Source organism: Sminthopsis crassicaudata, chromosome 3 (genome assembly GCF_048593235.1).
Source record: "Sminthopsis crassicaudata isolate SCR6 chromosome 3, ASM4859323v1, whole genome shotgun sequence".
Lineage (NCBI taxonomy): Eukaryota > Metazoa > Chordata > Mammalia > Dasyuromorphia > Dasyuridae > Sminthopsis > Sminthopsis crassicaudata.
In genome coordinates this window covers 18518440-18535906 of record NC_133619.1, presented here as the reverse complement: position 1 = coordinate 18535906, position 17467 = coordinate 18518440, and the positions used below count along the sequence as shown (strand labels likewise).

Below are 17467 nucleotides of genomic sequence, written 5' to 3'. Positions count from 1 at the left end.
TATAAGTTTCCAGAAGTGGGATATAATAGCTTCATAATTCTTTTTACAATTATTATTGCTGACTGTATTTTCTTCCCCATTTATTCTATTCCCTCTCTCTCCTTTCATCCTGTCCCTCCTCAAAATTGTTTTGCTACTGACTACTCCCTCCCTTAATATGTCCTTTCATCTATCAGCTTCCCCCCTTCCTGTATCCCATTCTCTTGCTACTTTCCTGCAGGGAAATTTAGATTTCTACGCCCGTGTTGAGTGTGTATGTTGTTTCCTGGAAGAGGGATGTATTAGGCAAAAGAAGCTGACATGATCTTGGACTCCATTGAGAGGGGCATGGTCTTCAGAAATAGGGGGGCAATGGTCCAGCTGTCCTGTCCTTGCTAAACCTCATCTAGGGCATTGTTTCAGTTCTTGGTGCCAGTTTGGGAAAATCACTGACACAGTTCAGTGTCAAGGGTTCAGAGGAAGGTTAATCAAGATGGTGAAACAATGGTGTGCTGGTAAATATTTAACAACTACTTTTCTGAGGGAGAAAAGAATTCTGGCCACATCTTTATGTTCAATATGTCTAGTACACAAACAGCAAAAGAGAAATAGGCAGCTCAGTAGTTTCCCAAGGTATAAATGCTTACTCTTAACCCCGGCTGGTTTAAGCCGGCTCCAACACACCCCAAGAAAAGCCTGGAAGGCAGATCATGTAAAGATCATTTGAAGGAATAGGGTATATTTAACCCAGAGAGCAGATCTGAGAGCGAGACAAGGAGAGAGAAGATAACCATCTTCAAGCATTTGCAGAATGTGGGGAAAAGAACCAGGTGAACAAAATGGGAATCTATTTTGTTTGACTAGACAATGAGAATTTTCTTTTTTTCTTTTGAATTAAGTGGGGATGGAAGGCAAAGAATATAAATACTTGTTCGTTTAAAAAGAAAAAGAAAAAAAAATCAAAGAAAAAAAAAAAAAAAGAAAGAAAAAGAAAAGGGATTATATTCGTTCTGTGGGGTCCCAGAGGGAATAAAACCCAGGGCAGTGAATGGAAGTTGCAAAGGAGAAAATTTAGATTTCATATAGAAAACCTTTGTAACAGCTGAATTCTCTGAAGGCAAAATAAGCTGCCTTTCGATGTGGTGAGTTCTCAGCAGATACCAAAGGAACTGGATTTCCCCGTGGTTTTCTGCACAACTGGCCCATCCCTTTTTTCTTCCTCAGTCAGACATTTTTCTCCAATCACATTTTTACACTACCATGTATTTCATCATTTGCAATGCATTAAAAAGCTGGCTCATGCCCACTATGAACCTTTAAAAAACCAATTTATTAGCCTATTCATCTTTATTTCACTAGAGTTATTAAAATCCAGTTAAAGTTACTTTCTAACATCATTTATTTTTTTGAGCCTTTATTCCCCAAGTCAAAACATGGTGAGGCTCACTTACTAATAATTTGGGGAGCAGAATCATCCAGAGCGGTGAGGGAAATTGGGTTAGAGATCAAATTATCTTATTGCTACCTTGCAAAGAGTTATCGTGGGTTCAGATGGCAGATCTTGAAATCCAAAAAACAAAGTATGGATTTGTTGTTTGGGTTTTTTGTTTTTGTTTTTGTTTTGTTTTGTTTTTACAATCCCTTATTCACTTCTTGGCTCATAGTATGGACTTTGTGAATGCTTGCTGACTCCCTTACTGACTAATAAGAGAGCCTAGACTAGAGTGGGGAGATAAACCTCCCTGCCTCAATCTCAATATTATTCAAGGACCTCAGGGGGTTAAAGAAGCATTTTCCTTTGCCATTGGCTCAAGAACCCATCTAGGATATTTTCTCCATTTCAGGAGGTCATTGGACAGCACCCAGTTCTAATCAACTACTTAGCTGCAGATTGGCTTTTATAAATGGATGTTTAGTTCAAAGAAATGGAGAAAGCAAATACATTTTCCCTAAACCTTCTCAGCCTGGGAAAGGGAGGAGTAGATTAGGCTCCTCATTTAACTCAGTTCCCATGCAACATTGGTCCTACTCAGTTCAAATCCAAAGCCAAACCTACCTACTTCCATTGGGCTGAATGGAGTCCTGGAATTGCTGGTCCTTGGGACCTGACTGCTGACTTCATTATAATATCCAGCCTGGGGGCAGCTAGGTGGCTCAGTGGATAGAGCACCAGCCTTGAGTTCAGGAGGACCCCAGTTCAAATCTGGTCTCAGACACTTAACAATTCCTAGCTGTGTGACCTTGGGCAAGTCACTTAACCCCAGCCTCAGGGAAAAAAAACAAAAAAACAAAAAAGAGAGAGAGAATAGAGTAATAATATCCAGCTTGGATTTCCTCCCAATGGCTAGATCTCCCTGGGACAGATGGGAGACTCAATCCTTGCATCTAGAAAAGGAAAGAATGAACAAAAAGGTGTGTTTCTTAGTGCCATATGGCCTCTCAGGAGGGGGAAAAAGAGACTCTTTTTTTGCAAGGGTGCAAAGGCAAGTTTTGCAAGGGTGAATGTTAAAAATTATCTTTGCTTGTATTTTGAAAAAAAAAAAAAGCTATTATTATTTTTAAAAAGAAAAAAAAAAAAAAAAGGAAGACCCTGGGATCTTCTCCCTTATTGACCCTCAGATAGGAATTTAGCAAAAGCCTCTTCAACGGATACAAAGCTATGGCTTCTAAAGATACTACTAGTTCTAGTTTCCCAATGGAAATCAGGGTACTCCCACCTCTGAGGTGGTCAATACTGTATGTCTTTTTCCTCCAGACTTGTGAAGAAGTCCCCTTGCATCATCCACGTGGAAAACACTTTTTAAATGGTCCTGGTATGCATCCAAACCCCATTATGTTAAAATTATATTATTATCCTATTTTTTTTTTTCTTTTTAACATTATAAATTTGACAAACAACAAATCTGGAAAGTGCAAAAAAAGAGGGTCATTTATGAAATGGTAAATCTCCACTACACCTACCTGTCTTTTTTATTTTTAAATCATATATTAAATGGAACTCAGTAATATTAACACGGCTTTGCTTTTTTGGAATACCTTCTGAACTGTCTTGCATGGTTTGTTTTGTTTGTTTGTTGATTGGTTGGTTTGTTTGTTTGTTTTTTACTGTTTCATTCTTTCTTTCTTCCTTTCCTAATATTACTATCACTTCTCCAACTTATAGCCCTGTCGTCTATCTTTCCTTGTTCAATGCCAGATACTTTATATCATTGGGACCCCTCTCCAGTTTTTCCTCATGTAAAACTCTCCAAAAACCACCTTCCATTCTCTTTCATCTGACAGAGAACATAGATTTAGAGCAGAAGTGAAACTTAAAAATATAGTCAAACCATCTTCCTTTACAAATAAGGGAACTGAAGCCTTGAGGAGTTAAGTGGTTGTAGATAGTGGGCGTTAGGCTAGAATTGCACCCAAATTCCCAGTAAAACACATTTCTTCTTCCTTTTTTTAAAATAGCTTTTTATTTACAAGATATGTGCATGGCTAATTTTTCAGCATTGACTATTGCAAAACCTTTTGCTCCAACTTTTCCCCTGCTTCCCTCCACCCCTTCCCCCAGATGGCAGGTTGACTAATACATGTTAAATATGTTAAAGTATAAGTTAAATACAATATATGTATACATGTCCAAACAGTAAACCACATTTCTACCTCAAGGGGCTTCCTCTCACTTGCAACTTGGGAGCTCCAATTCCATCTCTGGGCCATCCCTTTGCATCAGGAAGCACACAAGAAAACAATATCCCCAATCCCTCCTTTTATTCCTGTCCTCAAAATGTTATCTAGTTATTTGAAAATCACATAACTAGGGCCAATTAAGCATACTGAACATTATACAAATATTCAAGTTCTATCTACTGTACTGGAGGATAGCTGGGTGGCTCATTGGATAGAGCACTGGTTTGGGAGTTAAGAAGGCTGGAACTTATAAACACTAGCTTTCTGACTCTGTTTGCCCCAGTTTCCTCAGCTATAAACTGGGGACCCTGGAGAAGGAAATGGCAAACCACACCACTATTTTTGCCAAAAAAAAACTCCATTGAGATCATAAAGAATGTAACTAAAAAAAAAAAAAAAACCCTCAACAATAATAAATGAAAAGAGAATACAAATGACATCATCCAAATTAAATAAACAGAAAGAAATTTTGGGCCACTTCCATTATAAACACAGCCCAACTGGACTGGCAAGTTATGGGCACAACCGTGCAATTTATGCCTGGTGTTTATCAGTCCCTCTCCCAGGTAACCTCAATGTTTCAGCACAAGAAGGAGACAGAGTTGGTTTCACTCTTTTAAAATTTATCTCATAAATTTTACAAAGAAAAAGCCAGAGTCATTCCCTGGAGCACTATACATTCATTACCTACTCTATTAAAAATGGATGGGCCACGTGCTTTACATTTTCTCCTCCATTTTCAGTAATCCGGGGGTTAATTTTATATTGATGGATGGAAAGAGGACAATTACTGGAAGACTGTATAAAAAATTTACAAGCACAATTGAGCCTCCTGCTCCTTACGAGAGAATTAGCCACTGGAGGTTTGATTAAAATGTATAGAATTCTAGTGCTCGGCTGACCTTAATAGGAAAGCCCAAATCCTATGTTCTTAATCTTGCAGGCCTATAATTTGAGCCAGAATTTGTCTGCAGAAAAATATGACCATTGATTAGTTTCTCTTTGAAGGCTTTTTCTTAACCGGGCACAAAGAAAACACTGTTCACTGCAAAGCCTAAAGTAGTAATATTTTAATGTCAAGCACGAGAATCAACCTTTATAAGACAGAGAATCTATGACGAGGAACAAATGTGGAGAATATGTTTTACATGTTATTGAACTCAATAATTCTTCCTTTATTCCTTGTAGTCTGTGGTAAATGATTTGGTTTCAAGTGAATTCAGTCTACTTATAAATCAATTATTATGGGCAAGCCACAGTGCTGTGTGCTGGAGAAACAAAGATTAAAAATCTCTGCCCTCCAGAAGTTTACATTCTTCTGAAGAAAGATATGTGGATTGAGGGGAGAGGAGGGAGGAAGAGCAAGAGAGAGGGAAGGAGGGAGGGAGGGAAGGAGAGGGAAAGAAAGAGAAAGAGGGAAAGGGAGAAAGAAAGGGAAAGGGAGAAGGAAAAGGAGAGGAAGGGAGAGGGAAAGGAAGGGAGGAAAATGGGGGGGGGGAGAAAGAGACAGTAATAGAGAGAGATAGAGATAGAGAGAGACAAGGAGGGACAGTAAGGAAGGGGAGGAGAGAGAAGGACAGAAACAGGGAGGAGAGGGAGAGGAAAAGGAGAGAGGAAGAAGGAAAAGGAGATGTAGGGAAGGAGAGGAAGAGAAGAAGAAAGAGGAAAGGAGAGAGAAATGGAAGGGAAGAGACACAGAGGCAGAAACAGATGCAGACAAAGAAACAGACAGAAAGACAGAGAAAAAGAGACAGACACAGAGAGACAGAGAAAGGGAGAGGGAGGGAGGAAAGGAAAGAGAGAGAAATGAGAAACAAACAGAGAAAGAGACAGAGACAGAGAGAAAGAAGAGTGAAGCATGGATGGAAAGAGACAGAGGCAGCAAGAAAAAAGGGGAAAAGGAAAGAGAGAAAAAAAATGAGAGACAGAGCAAAGGCATGCCGGGAGAGAACACAATAGGTCTAGAAGGGCTAAGGTTTAGGGAGGGACACAAAGAAGAGCTGGTGGTCAGAGGGACATCAGAGTTCTGAGGAGGGGAGATGCGTTGGGGGCGTGGTCATCCTTTGATGGCTGAGGGGGCATGGAGAGGCAGGTCTTAGGGAATGACATTGCAGGGACACCGGGGAGTTTGAGGCATCAGTGCCCTGTAATAACATTTAGATATCTTCATTTTTGTTTTCCCAGAAAACTCAGGCAGAAAGAGTTTAAATACCCAAAGGTCATACAAATTAACAAGTTTGTGAGGCTGAATTTTAACTCAGATCTTCCTGATTCCAGATCCAGTGCTCTATGTACTATAGTGACCCTAGCTGACAGTTGAGTTATGAGCATATGAGTTTTTATTTATGCAAGACTGAGGAGGTTTAGATTGATAAAAGAGATTTATTATGGGGATTAAAAGTAAGGTTCAAGTCTAGTTAGAAAGAGGTAAAGGTTAGGTAAAGAGAAAAGGGCACTGGAAATTCCAGCAGGCAGAGGCTTTTGGGGTGCCAGGCATTGTGCTGGGATGTTTGGAACCTCTGCCAAGAGAGGGCTCCAGTCTGGCTCTTTTATAATAGGGGGCTCTGGCTACAAGCTGAAGGGGCCCATGGATGGAGTCCCAGGTTGGTTCCTGGCTAGGTTCCAGCCCGGATTAGAATTTGAATTGAATTCACTGGGTTTCAGGACTGAGCCATCCCCACCCAGATAATAAAGGTGAAACTGTTTGTGCCTGGGGTGGAGTCTCCTCCCGGAGGCAGAGTTGAAGAAGGTTTCCTCCTTTAAGGATTTTTCAGAGTTTTGGGGTTCCCTCTTCATTCCCTCCCTCAAGCAGTCAAAACTTAAATTCATTTAAAGGAAAAAGACTTGGGGCAGTGTCCCTTACTGAGGGAGAGTCAAAGGAGATTTTCTCCTTCAAAGATTTTCAGAGTTCTAGCGTCCCCTCTTCAAGACCACCTGGTTAAAGTGTTTGAAACTCTCAAAAGAAAACTTAGTTAACAGATCAACTCTTAATAATTCTTCAGCCTTTCTCTTAAGGCTAAATAGTCAGAGAGGCAGCAATTTATAATTTAGATGAGTCCAGGTTCCCACAACCAAAGCAAAAGAGTTTAAAACATTTGGCAACACAAAAAATCCAATTTCTGGTTTACAGAATTCAGAAAGAAAGTCATTCAGTGCATCTGGCTCTGAATCATGTGGGTTCGTTTCTTAGAAAAGCATTAGCCAAATTCACCAGTTGCACAATTTCTCTCTCTCTCTCTCTCTCTCTCTCTCTCTCTCTCTCTCTCTCTCTCTCTCTCTCTCTCTCTCTCTCTCTCTCTCTCTTCTCTCTCTCTCTCTCTCTTTCTCTCTCTCTCTCTCTCTTTCTCTGTTTTTCTCTCTCTCTCATTCTCTCTCTCTTTCTCATTCTCTCTCTCTCTCTCTCTGTATATATATGTATGTATATTATGTAAATATGTAATATATATGTATTATAACAAAGATAATCAAAACAACACAAAAAGCAAAATATGCAATATTCCAAAAACAAAACAAAACAAAACAAAACCAGAACCATAAAATCCAAATTATTTAGCTTTTGATGCTTTGAGGAGTCATGATTTTGCTGATACAAGTGCTTCATGCTCCCAAACAGATTTCAACATTTCCCAGACTCAGGAGGTGGTCTTCAGGAGCTATTACAATATCCTGCTAAGAAATCCTCCACATTTTGCTAGGCCATCTTCAAACCAATGCCTGCATTCTGGCCCTTTCTCCTTTTTCTGACTCGAACTCCCTTCTCAGTATTAATTTCCTCTATTAAAATTGTCCAGTGTCGAAGGTAGGCATGGGCTTTCTTCTTGATTTGTATCTCAAGCACTGAGCCAAGTGCATGCATTGAACAAATGCTTTTTCTTTTATCTATTCCTTTTTTTGGTCCATCTAAATTTTAATTTGTCTGAATTTCCACAGTTTAAAAATCAGAAGCTCTTGCCACAGTTACTGCTGTTCTGCAACAGTGTTAAGAAAGTTGTATGTTGGCAACAATGTACTATAAAGTCAAAGTGTTGAATCTCATCTTCAGGAAGGGCCATTCATTGCAAATAAATACCTTTAGATGCACACACAGTCCTGCTAATACAAATTCTCCAAGAAAAATATAATGATCCTAAGCTTTGTCAATCAATCGCCAAAGCTGAAGCATTGGCCAGAGGAAGAGGAAGATATAAAGGATGAAGAGAATGATGAGGATCATGGAAAAGACCCTTATTTAGTGATTCAATGTTTACAAGCATTATCTCTCTTGATACTCACAATAACCCCTTGGTAATAGGTGCTTTTACCATCCTGTTTTCCAAGTCAAGAAGGTGAACTTAAGGAAGTGACTTGTCAGTGACTTGTCTGCTCGCCCATACAAGTCAGCCTCCGCAACCCAAGTTTTTCTGGCTCCAAGCCTAGCATTCTATCCCTCCTACTCCATTACTCTTAGAATACCTAGAGGAAAGGACTTGGCAGCCAATGTGTCTAGAGAGACAGCATGCTGCGGTTAATAGAGTGATGGGTTTGGAGCTGGCAAGGCAAGTTCAAATCCAGTCTCAGGCCCATCAGCCATGGGACCCTAAAAAAGACCCAATCTCGTTAACTTGAGTTTCCTCAACTGTAACGTGGGAACAATCACAGCGCCTCCCTCCCAAGGCCGTCATAGAGATCAAATGAGATATTTGTACAGCACTCAGCCAGTTTTCCGGGTGTGAGCTAATGCATGATGAGAAATCTTCCTGATTGTCCCCAGGAACTTGGAGCCACAAGACTATGACACTCCTAAAAGTTTGCAGCTATTGTTATTCCTTCCAAATACATAATATGAAAAATAACATATCTTTTAGAAAATTTATTCATTATAATACTGTTTAAACCTAATTTTATGTTATTAGAGATTATTAGACCCCAGAATGTTGCCCTCACCTCAGTGACTCTCCATGAATGCCAGAGATGGCTACAAATGACTTTGAGTTCCTTCTCCCAAGTCCTGGGTCAGTGTTTTAGGTCCACAAACCTTGGTGTTTTGGCTTTGCCCAAGTTTTATCGAATTATATTTACTGGTATCCTTCTCAATCTACCTCATATTCAAGTTAATCCCTCTGGCAGTGTGTGTGCAGGTAGTCTTGTTAAAATACTCCATGGAAAGTAAACCACCCAGAGTTTCCATTCACTTTTTTGACTCCTTCTCCTCCACCAAAATGACTTAATAAATTCCTTTCTAAACTATTCCAGATTTGGAGATTTGTTCTCCAACATATTTGTTATTTCTCAGAGACTCTGTAATTGTAATTGGTGATTTGTAAATTGTAATTGGTGATTTCAAGCCAAAAGAAACAGTTTGTCCTTTCTTTATCAGTTATCTGGTCATAGATTATAGATTTAGAGGTAGAAGGGATTGCAGAAGCTTTTGAGTCTTCTACAGATGAGGAAAGGGAGACCAGGAGACATAAATCTGAGTTACAGAATTTGAACCCAAATCTTTTGAAAAACAGATCCAAGGGCAGCTAGGTGGCGCAGTGGATAGAGCACCAGCCTTGAATTTAGGAGGACCTAAGTTCAAATCTGGTCTCAGACACTTAACACTTCCTAGTTGTGTGACCCTGGGCAAGTCACTTAACCCCAGCCTCAGGAAAAAAAAAAAAAAGAAAGAAAGAAAGAAAGAAAAACAGGTCCAACATTCCTTCCATTAATCATATTGCCTCCCATTTCATGCTGCTCAAAAGTCTTTAAATCTGGCTATTTTAGACTGAGAGATCACTTGCTCCTTTATAACTTGTAATGCATTTCAAGGGAGATAAGGCGAGTCAGTTTAATTTTTTATATCTCATCTTCTCATCTTCTCTAGGGAGGATGAGCAAATTTAAGCAGCTTTCTTCTGTTCCAAGTCTAGAGAAATATAGTAAGGCTTCTTTTAAGCAGGATATCATAGAATCAAAAAGTCCTAAAAGACTTTAGAGATTATAATGATCTCCTATGTGCCAAGCACTGTGCTAAGTGTTGGGAATACAAAAGAAAAGTGAAAGATTTATATAATGATTTTTTAAAAAGGATATAAAAGGACCCACAAAGGCAAGTGAGACAATGAATGAATGCCACCTGAGTCCCAGAGAATAGCTCATGCCCCCCTCTCCTTTTGGTATGAAGGTGGGGTGTTAGAATTGGGTGGGGAATGAGGATTAGCTATAAGAAGGTGGCAGACTTAGCTGCTTTCTTCTGTTAAAAAGGAAGAAGAATGAGTCACTAAAAACAATTTGTACAAAGAAGTAGATCTACCACAGGTCAATGGTTCAAAGGGCTTCCTGGATTTGGAGTGAGCAAACAGGTCACAGAGATCCAGGTGACTTCATGTCCACTATCATCCAGCTAACAGATGCCAGAGGCCAGATTGAGACTTTCTGCTTCAAAATCCAGAATTGAAACCTTTAGGGATGGGCATAGAGAACACAAGATGTTCCCCCATAAAAGACTTCCTAAAATTTGGAGAGACCACGAAAAGTCTGCTAGATTTGGAGTTACAGGACTTGAGTTTGAATCCAAGTTTTGTGATTTTGAGGTAAGTCACTTGACTTCTCAGCCTCAGTTTACTCATTTGTAACCTAAAGGCACTAACTAAAGATCCCTTCCAGCTCTACATCTATGATCTTACACACTTAGGGTTCTGCAAGAGTCAAGGAATGAGAACAGCTTCAGTAAGTGTCCGTTAAAATCATGGAAAATCCGTTCTCCAGCCGCACTTATCAAACTGAATCCTGATCTGTTCAGTCTGTCTTCATGTGGCTTCTGTTTCCCTAATGACCTGAATCATGTTTTTCTGATCTTTTCTACTACCTTTGGGCCTTAATTCAGCTAACTGGTCTCCTGCATGTCCAGCCTTACCTTCATTTTACTCAATTTTACAGAATTAATGAGGAAAATAATAAAAATTAATGAAAAATATTATAAAATTTCTAAATTGGTTGAATATATGTTATGTAATTTGCATGCATGATATATACATGCATGTATGAGTGCATCTACTCATGTATGTGAATATATAGGTGCATATGTGGTACACCTGCAAGCATGTACACATGTCAGCATATGTGTACTGTGTAATGTGTATAGCACAAACATATATATACACATACATACATATACACACATCTATGCTGTACACACATACATTGCTAGGCTTGAAGTCAAGAGAACTGAGTTTGTAGCCCAATTCAGATGTTTACTAATTATGTGATTATGCTCAAGTAACAACAGTGCCCAACCTCAGTTTCCTTCTCTGTAAAATGCAGATAATGCTTACATCGCCCATGTGTCAGCTGAAAACAGGCTCAATCAATCAAGCATTTATTCCCAGGGAGCCAGGGAACACGCCAGGTGCCATAGACACAAAGACAAAATGAAGCAGTCTCTGATCTCAAAGAGATCATATTTGGTGAGGAGAACCATGAATATACATATTAAAATATATGTATATCTGTATTTATACCTACACATATATGTGTATATATCGATTACACACACAAAGTGAATGCAAGGTATTCATGGGAGATGTTAGCAGCTGAGGATAAAGGCATCAAATACATAGGAAGTGGCACTTGAATAGAGCTTTGAGGTAAGCAATTCAGTGTTTCATGTCAGCCCCCGCCAAGAAGTCTGCAAGAAGCTTTAAATTTTCCTTGTTTCTAGTTTTCCCCTAGGGCTATTGAGTTCTTCATACAAGTTGGCATAAAATTCTCTCTTTCTCCTGTGTCTCTCTTCCCTTCCTTTACTTTTCTTCTCTCTCTCTCTCTCTCTCTCTCTCTCTCTCTCTCTCTCTCTCTCTCTCTCTCTCTCTCTCTCTCTCTCTCTCCATTTCCATCTCTCTCCTCCTCTCTGCCAAAGTAGAGCATCTGATATACACCTTAAATTTCATTTTGCAAAAGATGAAAGAAATGTTAGGAAAACCATTATTCCAGGGCTGACTTTGACCAACACAAAGGAAATATTTGCTAATGTAAACTCATTTGAAATCTTTGAAGGAAATGACCACTTCAGCTTGGAATTCATAACAAAGATGGAGAGAGTCAGTTATGACTATCAGGCACCCTTGACTTTGGGAGAGCAGATTTCAGAGTTCAGAGAAAGGGCAGGTAGAAACTCATTAAATTATATAGGAGAAATGGATCCAAGAGGGAATGAAGTTTTGAGAATAAAATTTTCATCTTGCTAAAACAAATAATTCAGAGGGGATAGGAAGGGAGAGAATGATCTGGCTGTGTAGGGAAGTCATTGACTAACTCAGATGGGAAAATTGCATTTAAAGAAATGGCTGTCGGGGCAGCTAATAGTGAATTCAAGTGAGTCACATGGCTCTGTAAAAATAGGGTCAAGCAAGTTAATTTTGAGAATAAACTGGAGCTTCTGATGAAAGCAAAAGAAAAGGAACCTTTTTTTTTTTTTTAAACAAAAGGATGATTAAAAAAAGGGCGAAGCTCACTTAGAATAGCATAGTGGTCTTGTAGACAATGATAAAGACAGTTTTCAGTTGCTACTTTTGTTCTATTTTCCCAGGGGGATAATTTTGTACTGGAAAGAACACTGTATAAATGTCTAAAAAGGAATTGAAGCTGAAGACAAAGTGAGGAGATTATAGAATAGAAGATCAAGGAGTATAAGAGACCAAAGGGAAGGGACAAACATTATTCCAATTTGTTTTTTGTTTGTTTGTTTGTTTTTCTCTGAGGCTGGGATTAAGTGACTTGCCCAGGGTCACACAGCTCCAATTTGTTTTTAAAGACAAGAAAGTGAAGTTTATAAAGTATAGAGACCAACAAACTTGACTTTTGATTATGGCAAATTTTTGGAACATATTGTTAAAGGGGCCATTAAAGAGGCAGCTGGATGGCACAGTGGAGAGCACCAGCCTTAAAGTCAGGAGGACCTGAATTCAAATGTGACCTCAGATGCTTGATATTTATTAGCTGTGTGACACTTAACTGTGTCTCACCAGAAAACAGAGAGAAAGAGAGGAGGGAGAAGGAGGAAGCAAGAAGGGAGGGAGAGGGAGAGAGAGAGAGAAGAGAGAAGTAGGGTGGAAAACCATTATAAAGGAACCTTCAGATCCCACATTGTTTCTTCAAGAACAAGTCATGCCAGAATAACCTGATTTTCTTTTTTTCCCTACACGGTTACTAAACTCTTAGTTTGGAGGAATGTGATTGATTTACCTAGATATTAACACAACATTTGAAAAAAATCTCATGCTATTCTTGAGTACAAGATGGTGTTATGTGAATCAGACAAAAAAACTGGACTGGGTGGCCACTTGTCAGGAAAATTCTAGAGGAAAAGTTATGTTTAGGCAATAGCTCATGAGGTTCCTTCCAGCTCTGAGAGCCTGTGATTGTGGGACCCCTCACTGGTTCACCCTGACTTGAGTGAAAGCAGAAAGTTACTACTCTAAACCAAGAGAACAAGCACAAGAGAGAACTGCTAATGACTCAGAGAAATCCTAGGATCAATGATTGAGAGCTAAATACCAATTAGTCCATGAGGACTGAGATGAGGAAACTGAGACCTGGAGAAATTAAGTGGTTTGGTCAAGATTATACTATTAGAACAAAGGAGAGCTGGGAAGTCTAACTTTCTCTCCTGAGAGAAAGGGAAATGTAACCACTGACTGCAAATTAGATACCATATATAAACAGTAGCACAGCATCCTCAACCGTTGAAAGCCTTCAGAACTTTCAGCACTTTTGTAAGTCTCTACTTTTCCCCTTAACAGAACAAATTATTCCTAAACATCCAAATACACTATAAACTCTATTGTTTCTGTTCTTTCTAAAATTTTATTTGTTTTGAAAAATATAAAAGGAAGTATTTCGATAAAAATGCAATTCTAAATGAAACCAAGAATTTCCACTCACTTCAAGTTAATTGTTTTTTTTTGAATGAGGCAATTGGGGTTAAGTGACTTGCCCAGGGTCACACAGCTAGGAAGTGTCTGAGGTCAGATTTGAACTCAGGTCCTCCTGACTTCAGGGCTGGTGCTCTATCCACTGTGCCATCTAGCTGCCACTCAAGTTAAATTTTAAAGAAAACTCAAAACAATTACTTATTTACAGGTTATATTCCTGAAATTACTGGGTTTTATTTATTTATATTTTGTCATGAAAGTACTACTATCATCTTAGTCTCAGGTCAACACAAACAACAGTCAAAAAACACTTATTAATCATCTCTTATGTGCCAGGCACTGTACTAGGTGCTGGGGACACAAAATAAAAAATGAAACAATCCCTCCCTTGGAAGGTAGTTTGAAGTAAACATGGAAGGAGACAAATCGATCCATCAGTAGTAGCTTTGAATAGTCTAGACGTGTCAGGTCTCCAGAGTACAGCCTCATTTCTCCTTTTCCTCCTCTCCCCTGATTTCCCAACTTTCTAGAAGTAGTCTCTAAGAGACTATGGAGTATTTGTCTAACACTATTGATCATGAGCCACGATCCGGAGTGTTCTAGTAATATCAATGATCAATAACCTAATATCTTAATACCTACCCTAATATCCTTAAAACCTTTCTAGCAATAATATTGAGATTACTATTCAAAATTACGTTGGGACAGTAATTACTAGTTATATGACATAAGGCAAATCAATTAGTGAAATTGTGTGGAATGAAGAGATAAGGTGAAGAACTTACAGGAATGTTTAAAAAATTTCTGTCTCTGTGATGATGTGTGCAAGCCAATATTTACTTAAAACTTTAGATATATTTACTTGACCAGAAATGATGACATTTATCCTTGTTCGATGTTATCAATATTTAGATTATTAAATGCTTTCAGCTCAGTAATCTGAAGTTTGAAGGTCTGACTGATGATTCCTCTCAGAATCAGGGAAACAAAGCATTCTGTTCTAATCTGCCTTTGGCACCCATGTACAACATTCAATTAGGGGAGAGAGCACCTATTTCTCTTTTTTTTTTTTTTTTTTTTTTTTTTTGAGGCTGGGGTTAAGTGACTTGCCCAGGGTCACACAGCTAGGAAGTGTTAAGTGTCTGAGACCAAATTTGAACTCAAGTCCTCCTGAATTCAAGGCTAGTGCTCTATACACTGCTCCAAGTAGCTGCCCTAGGCACCTATTTCTCAATGCTCCCCAATTTATGATGTAATCCTTTGAAACAGAAACCTTGCATTCCAATCTCTCTAAATAGCAACAACCAATTGGATGCCTCCCCCTCCCCTTCTCAATGCTCTCTTACTTGAGATGGAATCTCTTGTATAAACGCCGCGTAGCTTTATTACTTCTTTAGAGCTTTCTCTTTCTTCTCTCGTGATGGGACGGCTCATCCTCTGGAGGTTTTCAATAAACAACTTTTCTGCCTTCTACTGAGTGATCTCTGAGTAGTCATTTTGGCTAAGGGTCTTCTACATCCCTCACAAAACCATTACCCAAAACAGTAAAGAACCACTGGACTGGATAATCTCAAAATCTATTCTCCTATTATCCTTTAAGATCTGGCAAGAGAAGTGGGGAAATGGTAATTATAGTGAAGGACCCCATTAATTAAATAGTAGAAGTATTCACAACCTCACAGAGCCCGAATTCAGAATCATTAAGATTGTTTCTTAATTTCCGAATGCACGAATCCCATATGATCAACTGTTGCAGGGCTCCTATACATCTATAGATGGAGAGAAGGTTAAAAATCGCAAGTGTTTTTGCTTGCAATCAGGCTGAGAGCATCCTGCCTCCTGATTACATGTTTGGGTAGCTATGTCAGATTGTTTTCCACCTGATTGATTAGACCATGTGTGTGTGTGTGTGTGTGTGTGTGTGTGTGTTTGTGTGTGTGTGTGTGTGTGTTTGTGTGTGTGTGTGTGTAAATGTATGTGTATGTGATTGTATGTGACTAGGGATGTGTGTATATTTGGGTGTGAATGTGTGTGTGTTTGAAATAACACAAAGAGCTTTTTCCCAGATTGTGTTCAATAGGTGTTAGTGTTTTATGTGTGTTTTTATACTTTTATTTAATGAGCAAATAAACCAGTTTTTTTTAAAACATCCTCTTCAAGTTCTTTTTGCTGATGACTATTGAAAAATAATAATTCAAAAGGATTCTAGATCGATCACTCAATATTTGTTATTCTTGTACAATAAAAAAAGAAAAAGGAATATTCTTGTCCTTAAATGAGCTACTGACTTAGTAAGAATACATGAATAATGTGCAAACTTTTTTTTTTTTAAAGCATAAAGACATTGAGATGAATTCAATTCAATGGAGTGAACGTTAAGCCCCTATTCTGTGACAAGGACTCCCTCTCTTCAACCTGGTTTCTTGCCTTCCTTTGGAACTGAGCTCAAATTTCACCTTTGGCAGAAGGCTCAACCCCCTCTACCGCCCCTGCTCCAGCCTGATCCCAGAGATGACTGTCCCTTTCCACTGTATGTAACATGTATGCACATATTTACTTACATGTTGTCTCCCCCATGAAAATGTGAGCTTCTGGGGGCAGGGAGCTATTCCCCACCCCATCCCAACCCCCCTTTTTTGGTAGCCACAGCTTAATAAATAATTCCAGCTTGACTGAAAGTGCTGGAGGCTGCACATAGAAAGAAAGAGATGACAGTCACTACCCACAATGATCTTGGATTATTGTGAAATAAGTCATTTTAAGTCAACAGAGCCCACAAATAATGAGCTAGCCTGGAAGGTCCTTCCGACCCTGAGAATCTGTGAGTCTAATACAAGAAAATGTCCTCCTCGGCCTACAGCAGCCCCACACCCCCAGCCTAGGAAACAGTGGGAAGCTGTTCCTCAGTCCTCCCACCCTTGGTCATTCTGCTGATAAATGACACAAAAAGACCGACTCAGCAGAACCACTGGGCAATCTCCGAGACTGGATTCTCGTCCTTTTATATCTCCCCTGCCCTGCTTTATTTTATCAGGAAAGATCTGGGACTGACAAGCTGTGTTCTATTGGTGTCTTTCGCTTCCCAGGTTGCTTTAAGAGAGACAGAATGAGTAGCAGCAATGAATCTACATCTCCAAGTACCCACTGGGCATTTCAACAATAAAAAATAGACAGAGACTGGGAGGTTTATGAGGAGACAGGGTCTGGGAAAAATAATATTAATGGCCTGAAGCGTCCTTGCAAATACAGAAAGGATTTTTTTTTCAGTCCATTAATTGAGTTGCCAACAACAGATGACAAGATCTGTTATTAATAGGCTTTCTTTCCTACTGGCTGCTGAGGTGGGGAAAAAGGTATCAGCCTTGCTGTAGTTATCATCCTCCTGAATAGAGAGGGCACCTGCTGTGCCCAACTGGGAGGGGAAAAAAATCACTGGCAGAGTGCTTGATTTGAATATTTATCAAGTTTCTATGATAGACCAGAAATAGTACAGAAGACTGAAAGTCTTTAGATGCAGAAGCGTTTAGGCTCCTATGATGTTTGAATCCCATAATCTTAAAGGTGGAGGGGATTTTAAAGGTCATTTAGTGAATTCATGGGCAGCTAGGTTTGGTAGTGGGTAGAGCACTGGAGGAAGACTCATCCTCTTGAATTCAAATACAGCCTCAGACACTTACTAGCTCTGTGACCCTGGGCAAGTCACTTAACCCAGCTTGCCTCAGTTTCCTTATTTTCAAATGAATTGGAGAGGGAAATGGCAAACCATTCTGGAATTTTTGTCAAGAAAATCCCAAATGGGATCACAGAGTTGAACACAAGTGAAAAACGGGGCAACAGTAGCAGCAACAACTTGAATAAGAATCATCTCTAAGGGGAAAAAAAATTAATAAAATTAAAAAAAAAAAAAGAAAAAAGAAACAC

The 17467-nt window shown here is 39.2% G+C and overlaps 1 long non-coding RNA gene across 1 annotated transcript; it reads left to right on the top strand.

Moving 5' to 3' along the window:
* Positions 1-689: 689 nt before the first annotated feature.
* LOC141564797 (uncharacterized) lies at positions 690-17467 on the top strand. The gene is made up of 2 exons (XR_012488727.1): positions 690-809; positions 15881-17467. It is a non-coding gene; the product is annotated as an uncharacterized LOC141564797 (long non-coding RNA).